Below are 18,338 nucleotides of genomic sequence, written 5' to 3'. Positions count from 1 at the left end.
TAATATAAACTGTTTTCTCTTACCAAATTTGTGTATTTATACTTTATGCTATTAGTAAAACCCTATCTAAGTTGGTGTAATGGATTAACCGTGTGCCAAGTCGGTTAGGAAATTACTACAATTATTATTTAGATTGTCTTTTAATCATTTCATAATTTTATGTAGTTTTAAATAAAAGAATTGAAAATTAACATGTTTAGGATTGAATTCATGTTTAAAAGAATTATAAACAAAATTTCTACCGCTACACCAATAATAGCTCTTGAGCAAATCTTAAAAAAAAAAACGTTATAATTAATAGTTCAATTACTCACAAGTTAAATTATTTTTATTTTAATTCCGTACATATTGCACATGTATTTTTAATATGATTAGTTTTAAACATTATATTTTATTATTTATCGTATGTTAATTTAAAATCTAAATAATGAAAGGTGGGACCAAAATTGAAGGGGGGTAAAAATCTTTTTCAGTATTCAGTTTGGTGAAAGGGCAGACACAGGAATCATAAATTATAATAATTAAAGAAAAAAGAAAAGAGTTGTCAATGTAAAAGACTCTAGAACAAGTGGGACCAATGCTTTAATTTAGCCCAATTTCTTTTTATTCAAAAAACAATTAGCCTTTTAAATGTGTTTCATACTTATAATATTTAAGATTTTAATAAATTTATTATTTAGGTATTATTATACATTTATTTTGGTGTTTTACTATGGATTATCAAATGAGATGAAAAGGTTAAGTTGATTTATATTTAAAATAAATTGTTTGTTTGTTTTTGTTAAAATGAAAATGTCCAATTTATAATTAATTTTATCTAAAATATTATATTAATAAAATTAAAATTATGAAACAAATAATCAAGACATAATTTTATTCAGTTGATTAACATAACAATTCATTTTAACTTCTAGCATTAATATACTTAGTTTTTAATTCATCAAATAACATCTTAATTAATTGATTAAGGAATTTGAATTTAAAATCACAGTTTTATTTAGCATGTTGTGGATATATTTTAAGGTATCAAATCAAGTTAGTGTAAAAGATTTAAACTTCTATAAAATTTCAATTTTATGAAAAACTAAATTTATGCTTCAGGAATTTTTTTTTCATTTTATGTTCTTTTGTAATTCTTTAAAATCTTACTTATAAAAATGTTACTAAATTTTTTTGTTAGTCATTAAATTTTTCAAATTAAATATTTTGGATACTCAAAGTTGATTAGAGTTTTTATTGGTCTAATAACAAATATAGCCTTCCAATGTTTACACATTATATCAATTTGATCCTAAATATAAAACATTTAACAAATTTAATCCTCAATGTTTACAAAATTTATCATTTTAGTTTAAATTCTAAAAATTCAATAAATTTTCGGTCCTCTAAAAAAATAATTTAAACTTCTTGACTCAGAACTCTTAGCTTTAGGTTTCAAAATTTTATAATTTTATCCGACTTCACTATAAAACATTACAATTGATGAAGCAATATTGATTACAAATCTTTGGTAAAGGCTACAACAACTAACCAACCAACTTATAATAAAAAAATATCACCACACAACAAAATTCAATACTCGAAAAAAAAAAAAGGTGAGCTCAAGTTGCCATATCCAATTTCAAAACAGAAGATAGAATTATAGGAAATGAATTGTTTAGTTATAGGTAAAGCTATGTGATTTTTTAGGATTCGAACTAGAATGACAAATTTTATAAACATTAAGAGCTAAATTACTAGATAAATACAATGAACCAAGCATATGATTGTCCAAGTTCATTTGTATCTCGACTCATTTTGCATTTGAAATAAATAAAATAAAAATCTTAAAATTACATAAAATAAAGAATTTTCTTAAATTACATTTTATTGTTGAAATTATAAAAGAAATATAAAATTGTTAAAGAAAACATTTAAAATTAACATGAACAAATGGTTGTCCGAATTTGAATGAATAAAGACGACTATTTATCTAAATTCTTTATAAATTTTGAAATTATTTTTTGCCATGTGTTAACATTTTATTGACCGTTAAGCTAAAAACTAATGAGGTCAATTAGATAGTTTAAATAATAAATACAAATTGCCAAAATCTTCCCTTCAGTGGAGTGACAAAGGACGGCTCAGTGAGTCAGAAAAGCAGCCGCATTAAGAGAGCACTCTTTTTGTAATCTCTAGTCTCATCATTCTCTCTCTCTTTCTTTAATACACGATCAATATTAGCATATTACATGTGAATTAGCCTAAGGTCCTGTTATCTTCCGCATATAAGATATACGTGTAAATTCTCAATTTAAATTTTATTATAGTTTAAGTTTTCTGTTGTATTTAAATTTATTTGGATGTAAGTTTAGGACCATTCCGATTATTAACCCATTTGTTTATTATAATAATTTAATTTTAATTATAGGCATGTGGAATTGTAATTGTAGCTTAAAAATCAGTATATTACATCATTTAAATAATTAAAAACGAAATTTTTATTTTTTATTTGATAACTGAATGTGAAGATGCATTTTTGGAGCATAACCAACAAGACAAACTCTTGGCATCTTGGCTTTTGTTAACTGTGTGTGATGAGATTTTTGTTTATCTCACTAGGGCTAGCACGAGTCTAGATGTCTAGCTCGTAAAATACGGTTTGTTACTAAGTCAAGCATGAAGATTTCTAGTGTAAGACATATTATTTATTCTTAGAAAAAAAAAGAGCAGTTATCTATTAAAGAATATTTGTCTAAGATAAGGAACATGTGTCATGTTCTCACTGCAGCTGGTAGTTTGGTACTTGATCCCGAACAAGTCAGAATTATTTTGGCAACAGTAGTCAAGCAAGTCTCACCATCAATGTTGTGTTTCTAATCGTAACCAGTGTAAGTTTTCCATGTATGTTAAGGCTCTGTCGTCCACTTCACCAGGATGTCATTTTGCCTCGATCACGCCCTGCAAATCAGGTCAACAATGATATCTGAATTCAGGGGCTACATATCATGTCACTAATGATTTGTCCAATATACCTACTGTTGTTGATTATACAAGTGCTGGTAAGCTTGTTGTGGGCATTGGTGCCAGCGTACCTGTTGCTCATATAGGTTCTTCTTTTATTCATTTTGGTTCTAGGGTGTTGCAACTCAAGAACGTTCTATATGTTCCTAAAGTATGCAAGAATCTGTTGTCTGTTGCTCAGTTTGCCAAGGATAATCATGTTTATCTTGAGTTTTACCCTTTTTGATGTTTTGTGAAAGATATACATACATGGAATGTTTTGCTAGTGGAGAGTGTGCATGAAGGCTTGTATTGGTTTGATGTATCACCAATTCAGGATGAAACTATTTGCCAGTTACCTGTTCACCAGTCACGTGTCCGCTAGGTAGTCTACGAGTCACATGTTAGCAGTTCTTGTTTAGTCTCTGAGTTTTTTGAATCTTCATTTGATGTGTGCTACAAAACACTTGGCCACCCATGTAATAAAGTAGTTCAAACAGTGTTGAATAGTTGTAATTTGAAGTCTTTTAAGTCTGAAGTTCACAAGGTGTGTTCAGTGTGTCAACTAGGGAAATCACACAAGTTTCCCTCTCCTACTTTCAAAATGTTGTATTCTTCTGCGTTTGAAATGTTTGTTTCAGACCTATGGGGACCTGCTCATATTTCCTTAAAAGGTTGTTTATACTATGTTTCTTTTGTTGATGTTCATAGTCGATATACATAGATCTACTTGATTAAACACAGGTCAGAAGCTCTTGATCAGTTATTGCAATTTCAAAATTTTGTTGAAGGTCAATTCAACAGCAAGAGTAAGTTGTTTCAGAGTGATTAGGGAGGAGAGTTTTTTTTCTTTTACTGAAGTACTTTCTACGATGGGTATTCAACATCGGTTGACTTGTCCCTACACATTGGAGTAGAATGATGTGGTTAAGAGAAAACATTGCCACATAATAGAAATCGAATTAACGTTGATGGCACAAACTAATCTTCCTATGCACTTGTGGGCACATGTGTTTCTTCATGCTATTTTTTTAGTCAACATTCTTCCTACTTCCATTTTACAAGGGAGATCGCCTCATGAGGTTTTGTACAACACAAAGCTAAATTTTCTTAGTCTTAAAGTGTTTGGCTGCTGTTGTTCTACACTTGAGATCTTACAACAATCATAAGCTTCAATATAGATCTCAACCTTATACTTTTGTTGGTTTTAACATAGTATCAAAAGGTTACAATTGTTTGGACTCGACTGGCAGAATGTTTGTTACAAGGCAAATTGTATTTGATGAATCTTCATTTCTGTTTATCTCTATTAATATGAATGAAGTAGTTGGTCCTTCTAGTTCGCAATATCATCTTCATTCTAAGAGCCATTTGTTTTTGCAGCCCTCAGTAGTCCGCTAGTCCTCTAATCACGAGACAGTTCGCCAATCACCTATTTGCGAGACAGCCCGCCAGTCACCTGTTCATCAAACAGTCCGCTAGTCACCTGTTTGTGAGATAGTTTTCCAGTCACTTGTTCGTCAAGCAATCCGCCAGACACCTACTCGTGAGACAGTCCGCTAGCTGATCGCTAAATTTCATCCTATGACCACTCGTTCTAAGAATGGTATTTCTAAAGCTAAATTTTTTCAGTGGCTCTTAATGAATGTGAGCTCGTAACCATTAAAGAAGCATTTGCTAGTCCTAAATAGACTAAGAAGACTCAGGATGAATATGATGCCCTTAAAAAGAACAACACTTGGGAATTAGTTCATTTACTTGCTAATAGACGAGCTGTAGGATGTAAGTGGGTATTCAAGCTCAAACGAAATGTTGATGGTAGTATAGCTTGACATAAAGATCGATTGGTGGTTAAAGGTTACTCAAAAGAGGTTGGTGTGGGTTTTCATGAAACTTTTAGTCAAGTGGCTAAGCCACAAGCGATTTGTGTAGTGCTTTCCTTGGCTGTAAGTTTTGGCTAGCAGTTGACATAGGTGGATATTAACGATGCTTTTTTTAATGGAGATCTTTCAAAAGGGATCTATGTGCATCAACCTTATATTTCTAGCAACAAAGAGGCTATGTGCCGTTAGTATTCAGGTTGAAAAAAACCCTTTATGGTCTCAAGTAGGCTTCCAGGGCTTGGTTTCATAAACTCAATGAGTATTTGCTCGCTGCAGGCTTCATTTTGTCAAAGACTGATGCCTCTCCTTTCATCAAGCGAACAAGAGATATGGTCTTCTATGTTCTTGTCTATGTGGATGACATAATTATCACTGGTAGCAGTTAGACTGGTATTGATGGGTTTGTTCAAACATGAGGAACTTGATTTGTTTTTTGTTCCAGAGAAAGTTACTAGTGGTGCTTTGGCAATTGGTCATGTGCTAACACAAGATTAGGTTGCAGATATACTCATAATGCCTTTTTTTGTGGGGCTTTTTAATAGGTTTCAAACTAGACTTAAGGTGGTTTGCAAGAGTGACTAATTGCTTGTTCACGAGCTAGGTGTTCGCAGTTTCAACAGTCAGAAGGTGTGGTGCATGTGAAGGATTGAATTGTAGTAGTCAAGGTGTTCGCAGCTGAGATGTTTGCAAGCTTCAGTAGTAACAGCTAGGAGGTTCGGTAAATGTTAATGAATGAGCTGCAATTGCAATTAAGCAGAATGAACTGCTGCAGTAGTTAGGTTGTTAGTAAGTTATTGAGTTAGTAGGTTCACGTTGTCACTCATCTTCTTTGTTAAACCTTAGTATAATTACTACAACTGTAGGTTCTTTGTATTCATGTCGAACTTAGTGAAAAAATCATTATTTATTTCTTATCTTTGATATTCTCTCTTTATTGATTCTTTAAGGTTCATGTGTTGTTTCTCTATCTGTTAATATTTCAACAAACCCAATGTAACAACCCGGTTTTAGTTAAATTGAAACAGTGGTTTTAGAACCACAAATCTGAGGTAGTAAAATTATTTTAATATTATTTTTGGTAATTACAGTATGTTATTTAATAGGTTTGAAAATTTCGTGATTTAATTTTACCGATTGGTTAGTTGATTTTATAAAAGGACTTAATCGTGTGAAATACAAAAGTTGATACTATTTTTTTAAAGTGCTTAATTGCTATGGTTTATAAAACCAAAGGTCCTTATGATGTTATTATTCCATTGATAAGGTTAATGGACACTAATGGCCTTATATTTGATGATTAAATAGTTTAATAACTAAGGGTAAAATAGTAAATTATGTATTAATGTGTATTTAATAAAACAAAACATAAAAATTAGTGATATTATTCATCTTTCTCACCGAACATCAAAAGAAGAAAGACCATTTCAAGCATTTTAGGGTTAAGACCATTTCAAGCATTTTAGGGTTCGGCCCTTTGCATTCTTGATTTAGGTATGTTTTAAGCTCAGTTTTTGATGATTTTTACGTTTTTGATATCGTTACTTCGTATTCTAGCTAGCCCATGCTTTAATTTTTGGATTGGTTGATGAATTTGTGAGTTGCCATTGATGATAGCTTGATGTTTTTGTTGCTTGATGATGAAAAAAAATATTTGATGTTAGATTATTATGTTTTATAAAGTGATTTTTGATGAAAATGCAAATTAGGGATTAAATTGTGAAATGTGTAAATTGAGTGGTTGAAATGTGAAATAAATGAAAGTTGTGGGCTGTTAGGGACCCCTAATGAATTCGGCTAAGCATGGGTGTATTGAATTTTTGTGTAATTTGTGATTTTGTGAAATAGGGACTAAATTGAATAAATGTGAAACTTAAGAGGCTAAAGTAAAAAATTCCCATTTATGTGTTTTTGGATGAAATTGAATGAATATGTTTTTAAATAAATTAAATTGTAATTGATTTAGATCAAGAAAGAAAGAAACCGGAGTTAGATCGGGGAAAGTTGAAAGTTATCGTGTAATCGATCCAATTCGTCAATTCCGAATACGAGGTAAGTTCGTAAGTAAATAAATGTTTTGAAATTAAATATAAATGTTTTATACATTTCCAAATTTGATTAATTATAGATATACATTGTCGAATTTGAATAATTTATATTTTACCGAATTCGAATTGTTTTTGGTTATACATTGCTGATATTGAATTTTGTATTACATAAGTTGCTGAAATGGTTCTTATATGGTTGAACATTGCTGAAAATAATTTTATATGGTTATTCATTGCTGAAATTGAATTGTACATGTATATAAGTTGTGAAATGATTCGTATATGGTTGAACATTCTTTGAAAATAATTTTTATATGGTTATACATTGTTGAAATTAAATTGTTTATGAATATAGGATGCGAATTTGATTTGTATATGATTATACATTGCCAAATTTGATTTTTATATGGTTATATATTGCCGAATTGCTTGGTATATCGATATTCATTGTCGAATTTGATTCGTATATGAATATATATATTGCTGAATTGATTGGAGCATTAGATGACTGGTTTCGTGTATGAAATGATTTAATTATGAAGTCGATAACTCAGGATGAACCTTAGAAAATGTATTTGATATAGATGGCATGACATTAGTACTTCAAAGGTGTGATTTCGTGTAAGACCATGTCTGGGACATTGGCATCGAAGTAAGAAAATGTGTAAGACCATGTCTGGGACATTGGCATCGTATATAATTCATATAAGACTCTGTCTGGGACAGTGGGATCGATATGCGTTAACATGTAAGACCATATCCGGGATATGGCATTGTACGAATTTTATATGATTTTTGTGTGTACTTAACAAATTCGAATCTGAATTTGAGCTGAATGGCTTAGGTACGTATAAGGTTTACATGTTCATTAGAAAATAAGGTAAGTGAAGTGATTTACTATGGTAATTTGGAATATAAGAGATAAATGATTTTATATATGAATGTTATTAGTTAAATTTTGGCCTATTTTGGATTAAATTAAATATGTTCTCGTGTTGAAATGATTGCTTATGACTTACTGAGCTTGTTAAAGCTTATTTTGTATGCTTTATTATTATTTTATAGATTTTGAAAGCTAGCTCAAGTTCGGGGATCGTCCAGGATCATCGTCACACTATCAATCACTATTTCGGTACTTTAAAAGTTTGTATTTTCAACTTATGGCATGTATAGGCTAGTCTTGATAAGATTCATATTGATTTGTATATATATAGCCGTGCGAAAATGGCTTGATAATGATACAAATGATTGAGTATTTTCGGCCGTCGCATATAAATGTATGGTGTTTTGGTTATATGTTTAGGTTAAGTAACAAATTAGTTGATGATGTGTTATTACTATAATATATAAGATCCCTTAAGCTAAGATATGTATAAGAGATTGTTTTATATATTGATAGTTAGGTACGGTTGGTGATGGTAAAAGATGACTATGTTTTATAAAAGTTTAATCAGTCACTTGAGCAAGTAAAATGTGTCGGGTTTAAAATTGTTGTTTAGTTATGTAATGATACCTAGTTGAGTTTTTGTTTGAAATTGGTATGATCTATAAATGAATAATTGGTTATTCGAATGATTTGATTGTTGATCATATGTTTCTGCTATTGAATCTATATAAATTTAAAGCATATGTCATATGTTCCAATGGATGTTGGTTGTTTCGAAATTTGAATAATTAAATGGTTACGATTTGGTTAGATTTCAGAGCATGAGTTTTAGTAAAGAACTGTGTTAGACTGAGTTGTGTTCGGTAATGCCTCGTAACCTTTTTCGGGGACAGATACGAGTTAAGGGTGTTACACCCAAATTTTCATGATTTACAATATAATACTCTTAGCTTTATAAAATATAAAATTATAATTTTTGATACATTTGATAATTTAATGAAATGCAAAAGCTTTCAAATCATTGAACAAAATATATTAAATATGTCACTCAATTTATAATACAAATATATATTTAAAAATATATTTCAAACTTAAAATTCAAATATAATCAAGAGAAGTATAATGTTACATAGGATGATAGGAGGAGTTAGAAATATATTTTATTGAAATAAAATTAAAAAAAATAGTAACTTGTTAATTTTTAAAACTATTATTTTATAAATATTATTAGATTCTATTATTTGTTATATTAATTTATTCATGAGATGATCTTGTAATTTCACTAAATTCAATATTAGATTAGAATTAAATTTACGGGAGTGTAATACACGCGAGTAAGAGAGAATGATCAATTTTAGCGGAGAAAGTGCTGGCTGTGATGCCATCGGTTGGCCTGCGCCTTAGGCGCTGCTTCACGGCCCTACCACATATATTCCCCCACCCAAATAAATAAATATTTTATTTATTAATCATGTATTTTGATTAAAAGATAGGAGTTTGGATTTTTGAATCCAAAACTGATATCAAATATCAAATTTTATTTAACATTAGTAAAAAATGGACTAAAAAATATAACCGGTATCAAATTGAGAAGTGATTGATACTTTAGATACTAATTTGGGACAAAAAAAATTAATACCAAAGTGAGAAAATGAATATATTTCAAAGGTGAAATATTCTTGAATTAAATCGTATACTTGTATAAATTTAGACATGTCAGTCATTTGTATTGCTTTAAAAAATTAATATGTTTTATACTATATTTAGAACTACACATAAATTCTTTCACAATCCTTAAAGAGGAGGATAAAGACGTTCTATGAACTCTTATATTGACAATAATATCGATATCAACCAAACTAAGATTAAATTTTATCCAACTTTAATTATTGAATATTGAGCTTAATTATTGAATCCATAAAATTAAAAACAAATAAAATGAGAGATTTAAAAAAAAAAAGAGTAAGGATTAATTATTGGACGTAAATGAAGTATTAATGAAACTACCCCCAACACTTAAAAATAAGTGGAGCTCACCTACGCCTACTTTTTAGCCTTGACTTATTTAGTAATGAATCTAACTCTAACTCACTTTTAATATCATTGATTTATTTTACTTCTAAATCCTGCATTTAAGTCCCTCATCATAAAGTTAATTGATCCCACTCTTTAAGCTCAATCTTGCTCTATTAATAGAGAAACCTTGCCTTAAAACATCTCTCCAACAAAAATTAGGGGCTACTTGTTACACCAAACCACTTTGATCATAAGAATTTGTCCAACTAAAGATTCTCAGTGTTTGTCATGTGAGTCACCACTTAATCACATCACCAGTCACTCAAAGATTTTTTTTTTATCACTTTGTAAAGCATTCCATGGCTCTACACAATAGGAAAATTGTTTAGAAAAGCTCATACCAAGCAATCTCTACACTATCAGAGCTCTACATAAATACCTCCATAATTCACTTTTCAACGCTCTTACATCAAATGTTGTATTAACAGTATTGCATGCATACACGTAACTTTAGGATTCTTCAAGTTTAGGTATTATATATATAAATGCATAAAAAATTATACAACAAATTAATAGGTTAAAATTCATAAAAAAAACCCATAAAATTAAAAGATAAAGATTTAGTACAACCACATTATTTAAAAATTTAAAGTTAGAAGTAGGAAAATATAATATTATAAAACATAATTGAAACATGGATTGGAAAGGAAGTAGAATGTGGTTCCACGGGCGTAGAAAGCACGTGGGGATATGCATGTGCATGTGAATGAGATGGCTTTATCTTGATAAAGGGAAAGGAAGGTAGGGCTTTGATATTGAGATGTCATGTCACTCACATTTCTAACCCTTCTCTCTCACTGTGTCAATGAAATTGAAAGGGATAACTGCTCACTCCACCTTTATTAAAGCCGCTCTAACTTGTCTTGTTTTATTTACTTATTCGTCCCCCAAAACAAGACACTGAATCACAATTGCAACACCACTTTTTTGCTGTTTTATTGTTAAACATAACATCAGATGGGTTGTTTTGCTTGCTTAAAACGCCCGGATTCATCGTACTCTTAACCCAATGCCTAATGTCTTCCTTACAATCACCGTTCATCCCCAAATTTCAGAGAAATAATTAAGTAGGATAATGGAATTTGTTTTCATTAATAACTCCAACTAAGGAGTTCATCCTCATTTTAACATTACATTAAACTTGAATTATAACTTTCCAATTCTTACTAGTTATTCAGGTGGGAAAGTTGTTTGGGATTGCTTCTTCGTAATCCGCCCTATTTAGGCCGATGGAATAATGATATTATTAGTTTTTTTTAAAAAAAATTACAAGAACCATAAGACGAACACACGTTCTGATATTATTAATTTTAATTACATTATAAAGTTATTATTTATTTAATATTAAAATAATATTACTTTTTAATTATTTTAAGCATTTATGGTACACTTTTGATTTATTTAATATCATATTTTCAAATCAAGGAATAGATAATATATGTTTTATTTAATGAATTGTAAATGTAACCATTTAATTTTAATGCAAATTTTAAACAACTAATTTAATATAATTACATTGACATACTCAATGATGCATGAGTATACAAACTAAAATATACTAAAGTAATAAAATCTTTTAAAAGCTACATAACAATTGCTAACGGAATGATTTAACATCGTCTAGTCTAATTATGATTTTATATTTTTAAATTTACCAAAAAAGAAATAGCATTGTTAGCATACTTGTCTGAGTTACATGTGTTTGTTACATTTTATGTTGTTTTTTTGTGTGTTTTAACGCATAATTCTTATTTCAAACATAATAATTTAAGGTAATAAGTACGCTTTCAAAATTTGAATAATACAGTAAAATTTTAACATATTTTATTTAATAATTGAAGCTTAAAAATTTTAACTTTTGATGATAAATAATAATATGTAACTTTCTAATTATCTAAAAATTTAAACCAATTTTACTTATTTTCTAGGGCAAGGCTTATCTCTTTTGGCCATGCCACTGTGCGTATTGCATTCAAAAGGAGAAGATTCAAGTTCATATTCTGAACTATTTTTAAAATTTTATTTTATTTTATTAAGACTATTTATAAAAAAAAATAACATAGTGATATACATAACAAAATGTTGAATCTACTCCATTATTCTTGTTTGTTTTGATTGATGTTATTTGCAAACCATATAATATTACTTGTTGATTCTTGTTTCTTTGGTTGCAAGACACTAGGATCAGTCTAGAGCTTCCCATGCACAATCAATTTGTTTATTGAACTTGAAATTTGTGGACACTAGCACTACCCTCTATCATTTATATTGGATTATGTTAATCCAACGTTTCTTTTGAGTTGCTTATCCTACCTTAAGTTGAGACAACATTACAAGCCTAAAAGCCTTATCAATCTCGGAAGCTGCACTAAAGTAATAAGGTGGAGTTTAGACAAGGTTATTAGTATACTTTGCTAGGTCTATTTCTACCTTCTATTATCTTGTTCTATTTGAACTATGGTGATTGGTTACACAACTTAAGCACACAAACACCAAGCATCGATGTCTTGATTCTTTTCAGCACCATCACATATCACTGTTTCATCCACATTTATATTACCATTCTTATTTCATTAATAAGCCTACTAACGATCTTTAGGCTTTATGATAAACTCCTGCTTCCTAAAGTTATTTTTCATGCACTATGAGTCATCTTTGTTGCATATTGTTTGAGTTCTTAGTAGTTTTGCTTAGGGACAAGGGGAATATGATGAGTGTATAATTTTACTATATTTTAAGTCATTTTTCATTTTAGTTCTAGCTTGTTTTGGGGTGAATTCACTTATTTTTTATGGTCAATTAAGTGTTTAGGGTAGAATGTAGATTCAGTAGCTATTTTACTTTGATTTTTAGTGTTTCTAATGTTTAAGTTATGGTTGAGCCTAATTAGAGTGCTTTGGTGAAGGTAATGACTCACTACACTAAAACAGGCTTTTAGCAGAGTTTTTAGCTGCGGTTGGATAACAAACGCCGCTAAAGATCGATTATTAGCGGCGCATCATGGAAAACGTCGCTGAAAATAAGCATTAGCGGCGTTTCCATAAAGCGTCGCAAAATACCTAAGCACAACGACGCCGTTTTCCGAGCTTTCGGGGATTTAGCGGCATTTTTAAGAAAGTGCCGCTAATGCTCCGGGCTTTAGCGGCGTTTTCGAGAAAGCGCCACAAAAAAACCAAAGCCCAACGACGCCGTTTTCTGAGCTTTCGGGGATTTAATGGCGTTTTTTAGTAAACGCCACTAATGCTCAGGGCTTTAGCGGCGTTTTCGGGAAAGCACCGAAAAAATACCTAAGCCCAACGACGCCGTTTTCTGAGCATTCGGGGAGTTAGTGGTGTTTTTAGGTAAGCGCCGCTAATGCTCAGGCTTTAGCAGCGCTTTTGAGAAAGCTCCACAAAAAAACCAAAGCCCAACGACGCCGTTTTTTGAGCTTTCGGGGATTTAGTGGCGTTTTTAAGTAAGCACCGCTAATGTTCAGGGCTTTAGCGGCGTTTTTGAGAAAGCGCCGCAACAAAAACTAAACCGAACTACACCGTTTTCTGACAATTCGTAGGCTTTAGTGGCGTTTTAAGAATGCGCCGCTAATGCTTAGGGCTTTAGCGGCGTTTTTGTTGAAGTGTCGCAAAAAACCTAAGTCCAACGCATCGTTTTCTAAACTTTTAGGGCTTTAGCGGCGTTTTTAAAAAGCGCAGCAAAACATTTTATCTGTTATTTACTATTTAATTTGTTTATTTATATTAATTAAAATTCAATTTATTTTTAATTAAATATTTGTTAAAATGGAAAAATTAAAATAGTATTATTTAAAATAATTTTAAAATTTTTAGGTACATGACTGATTGATTTTTAATTTATATATTAAATAATTTCATATATAATTGTAAAAGATATGATAGTATTAAATATAAAATATTTAATTAATTATCATTATAGTTTAGGGTTTAATATATATGGTTTAGGGTATATGGTTAATTTAAGATTTAAGGCCGGTTTAAGAGTTACAATTTTAACGTATAGATTATGGAATTAGGGATTATGGATTATGGATTAAGGGTTGTAATTTAAGGGTTAGAGATTAAGAGTTAGGGATTTAAGGTTTATGGATTCGGTGTCAGGTTAGGATTTAGGGTTTAGATTAATTAGTGTATTTTAATTTTTATGAAATAAGGTTTAAGGGTTAGGGTTAGGGATTCGGGTTAGGATTTAGGGTTTTGATTAATTAATATTTTTAATTTGTATATTAGATAAGGTTTAGGGTTAGTAGTTAGGGGTTAGTGGTTTGGGGTTAAGGGTTAGAAGTTAAGAGTTAGTGATTTAGGGTTTAGAGATTCAAGATCAGGTTAGGCCTGTTGGGAACTTTAGTGGCGCTGCAAAATTTTTATTTTATTTTAGGGTTTACGTTATAGAATATATGATTTAATGTCTATGGTTTAGAGTTTTAGGGATTACAGTTTAATGTTTATTATTTTAGGTTAATAGTTTATGTGTTAGAGTTTGGGTTTAAGGATACTGTTTAAAAATTGAAGAACATTTAGATTTTACTAAAGATTCATGCAATTTAATATATGAACATAAAATATATGTTTTGTATACAGTAACATTGGCCACACAATTTCCCAAAAATATGGTTTAAGAATATTACGGTTTGGGATTTGGGATTTGGGGTTTGGTTTTGGGGTTTAAGGTTTAGAATTTATGATTTAAGTAGGTTTTATGGTATAGTACGTAGTGGGGGTTGGATTTTAGGGTTTGGTTGTTGTTGTTTGTAGTTTCTGGATTAACTACACCAAAATAGGTTTAGGGTTACGGGGCACGAGTTTAGGGTTTAGGGTTTAATTTTGGATTTTTTAGAATATAAATCTAAATAAGATAAATATAAGTTATCATTTTAATATATATATATATATATATATATGGGTTAAATCCCAAAAGGGTACATTAAGAATGATTTAATGTTAAATTGTATACGTACATGAACTTATTGATATAATTTGATCGAAATCTTGTAAAATAATAAGACAATTATTGATATAATTAACACCATTTTTATTTATATATTGCATACATAAATATTTATATTTATTCAACATAAAAATAGATTGATGGATTTATTTTTAAAACGTGAATTTATTTTTTAAAAATGTATTATTCTCTCCTTTTATTATTATTAATTTTTCCATTTTATAACTTTGGTTTTAATTTTGGATCAATTTAACTTCAATCTTGGATTACACTAATTTGACAACTCACGTGGTAGTATATTTGTATTCTATTATTAGCGTAGATATAATTTAAAATAAATTATAAATATTTTTAAATTTTGTTGAAATTTTAAATATTTTTTGTTATGAAAGGCTTTAGCGACGTTTATATAAAAACGCCGGAAAAAGTATTTTAATGTTAAGTAAAACGACGTCGTTTCCTGTGGGACTTGCAGCAGCATTAGCGGCGTTTATCCATATTTTGGGTCCTGAAAGGTATGATCGGGTACGATTTCAAGGATCTTTTGTTAGTCCAACCCAATATTTTAGATCCATTTCATGACAATACATGGCTTGGGAGTCGCTCAAGTCAAGTTCGAGGTTAAAGACGGATGGCTCAGATGCAAGCGACCACATCTGAGGTTCAAAGGAAATATGAAGAACTTCAGGTACAACTTAAAGCAGAGGCGACAACGAGGGAAGCAGAGGTCAGAGCGAGAGAAGCGAGAGAATTGCAGCAGAGAAGCAATGAGAGAAGCAGAGGTTCAAAAGAAATATGAAGAACTCCAGCTACAACTTAAAGCAGATGCGACATCGAGAGAAGTAGAACAGAGCAAAAAGTACGACGAACTTCAAAAGCAGCTTCAAATTATGATGAAGATGTTTCAGCAATCGCAACTTCCGCCGTCATAGTGTATTGCATAAATATTTTTATCATTTTAACTTTTAACATTTTTGTAAAGAAAAGTATGAATTCACTTTTATTTATTGATAATAATATTATTTTATTCGTTTAATTTGAAATATTATATAATTTTATTATTTTTGGCTTGTTTAGATCTGGTTGTTTTTTATTTTTTGTTACAGGAGGGTTGATAAAATGGAAAATTTTATTCTAAAAAAATCCCAAAATTAGTGGCGTTTTTTATAAAAGCGCCGCTAAAGAACATTACTTTCCGCGGCGTTCGTGATGAAAGCGCCGCTAAAGAACATGATCTATAGCGGCGTTTTTTTACCAAGCACCGCTAAAGAACATTATCTCTAGCGGCGTTTTTCTTTAAGCGCCGCTAAAGAACATTATCTTTAGCGGCGATTTTTTGTAACCGCCGCTAAAGAACATGATCTTTAGTGGCGTCTTTATTTTAAGCGCCGCTAAAGAACATGTTTTTTAGCGGCATTTTTTGTTAAGTGCCGCTAAAGAACACAATCTTTAGTGGCGTCTTTTTTTAAACGCCGCTAAAGAACATGATCTTTAGCGGCGTTTTTTTTCTGTAAAAGCTGCAAAAGTTAGCGACGTTTTCGTTAGCGGCATTTTTTGCGGCGCTTTCAAAAGCGCCGCTAAAGGCCTAAAAAAACGCCGCTAAAAACCTGTTCTGGTGTAGTGACTTAACGTAATGTAAGGTGCAATTTTGGGGGTCAACGTTGCGATGTTGAGCGAATGTCATGATATTGCTAAACAGAAATCAATGTCATAACGTTTTAATGATTTTAAATTTTATTGAGCAGATTACTCCAGGGGACCTTACAAAAAAAAGAGACGATGTTGTGACACTATGCAAATTACAAGGTTTTAATGCAAGGTAAAAATGACTTTTTCCAGCACTGAAATCCTACCATATAAATGGTTCATTTTCGGTTGTTTTAGAAGAGAATTTTTGGAGTGCAACAACCACACATAGGCTTTTCTTTAGTTTTCTCTTGTGAAAGTTTTTCTCTTCATTCTTTTAAGTTTTCTTTAGGTTTTCTTCTTAGTTATGGTTTAATTAATTTCTCTTTTTGTAAATATCTTTATATTAATATCAAATTGGTCGGAAAAATCAATTGTAAGAGATATCAACTATTGGGCATTCGACATTTTGGAGTTTCTACTATATATTTAAATTTTTTTTTTGGTATAAAAAAAAAATTAAACTATAACTAAACTATGTGGGGCTAAGACATTTCAGAATAATCATCATGCAGTAATAGGAAGACTTTATTTGACGGTTGTATAAAGAAATACATACCCAACAGTTCTGAGAATGCCATTAAAATTAACTCATCAAGTACTTTGTTGCCCTCTCTCATCTTTTTACATTTTGCAGTATTCTGTAGTTGATTTTTGTGTTTATGTTGAATATGTGGGCCATTGATTTTCTCTGTGGTTAGTGATGCTTCTTGCGATTTACTTGCTAGTTGGGAGAACTTATTACCGCTAAGGAGGGAGAACTCTATGTTGGGTTGGGGTAGAGAAGATGTTGCACCTTTACTACAATCGTCTAATTTGCACACAAAGCACTGAATTGGAGAGATGAAGTGAATGGTAGCCCAAAATTAACGAGAGCTAAGAGTTAAAGGTGATTTCGTATTGAGAGAGCTTAGGGTATGTGAGTAGTAACCATATAATTAGGAGCAACAAGTCTTGGTTCAATCGTTAAATCACTAATTGCACCATACAATTATTCATTCTTCAAATTTCACTTAAAAATGAATTTTTCATTAAAAATTGATTATGATGTTTAAAACTATAAAAAATGAGATTTATAATTTATGATTATTGTTGGAATATAAGTAAACTACAATTATGAAAGATATAAAAAAGGAGAAGTGAAAGAGTGGAAGGGGAGAAAGACAAAAAGTCCCATAACAACAAAGAGAGCATGTCCGTCGCTTTTCACAAAGTAGCAAGTCTATGGATATAAAAGTGACACATAGATCAATTTCTTATGGATAAAATTAACCTCAATTAGCAACCATACAATGAATCATCATTTAATTAGAGGAGAATCCCCTCACTCTTTCTATCCTTTATTTACTAAACCTTTTTTAAATCATAACATTTTTTCATTTTTTCATTAAAACAAATTAAATTTAAATATTGGTTTAAATTAAATGAATTAATTATTTACAAAAATATCCATATCAAAATATTAAATTCCCTTTCATTTCTCCGTTTTCCATTTTTGTTATTCTCTTTCTTTTCTCCTATTTGATTCTCTATTTTCCTTTTCCATTCAAATTTCCCTTCTTTTTCCTCAATTGAGAACCCTAGTTATTGTACTCAATAGCCACCAATGTCGCCATTTACAGTGGCTTTTCATGCCGATTTCCACACCAAAGAAGAGATTTCCTCCTTCTCATTGACTTCTACGGTTCAGATGACCTAGTAGCCGGCTCCAAATCTTCTAAAGCAATGATCAAAGCTTCAAACTACTACTTTTTTACAATTATTTTTTTTAAAATCACTGGTGCCGCCTGACACGACTACGACACCTAAAAAAAATATTTT

Source organism: Gossypium raimondii, chromosome 9 (assembly GCF_025698545.1).
Source record: "Gossypium raimondii isolate GPD5lz chromosome 9, ASM2569854v1, whole genome shotgun sequence".
NCBI lineage: Eukaryota > Viridiplantae > Streptophyta > Magnoliopsida > Malvales > Malvaceae > Gossypium > Gossypium raimondii.
The sequence above is the reverse complement of the archived record's forward strand: the minus strand, read 5'-3'. Positions refer to the sequence as shown.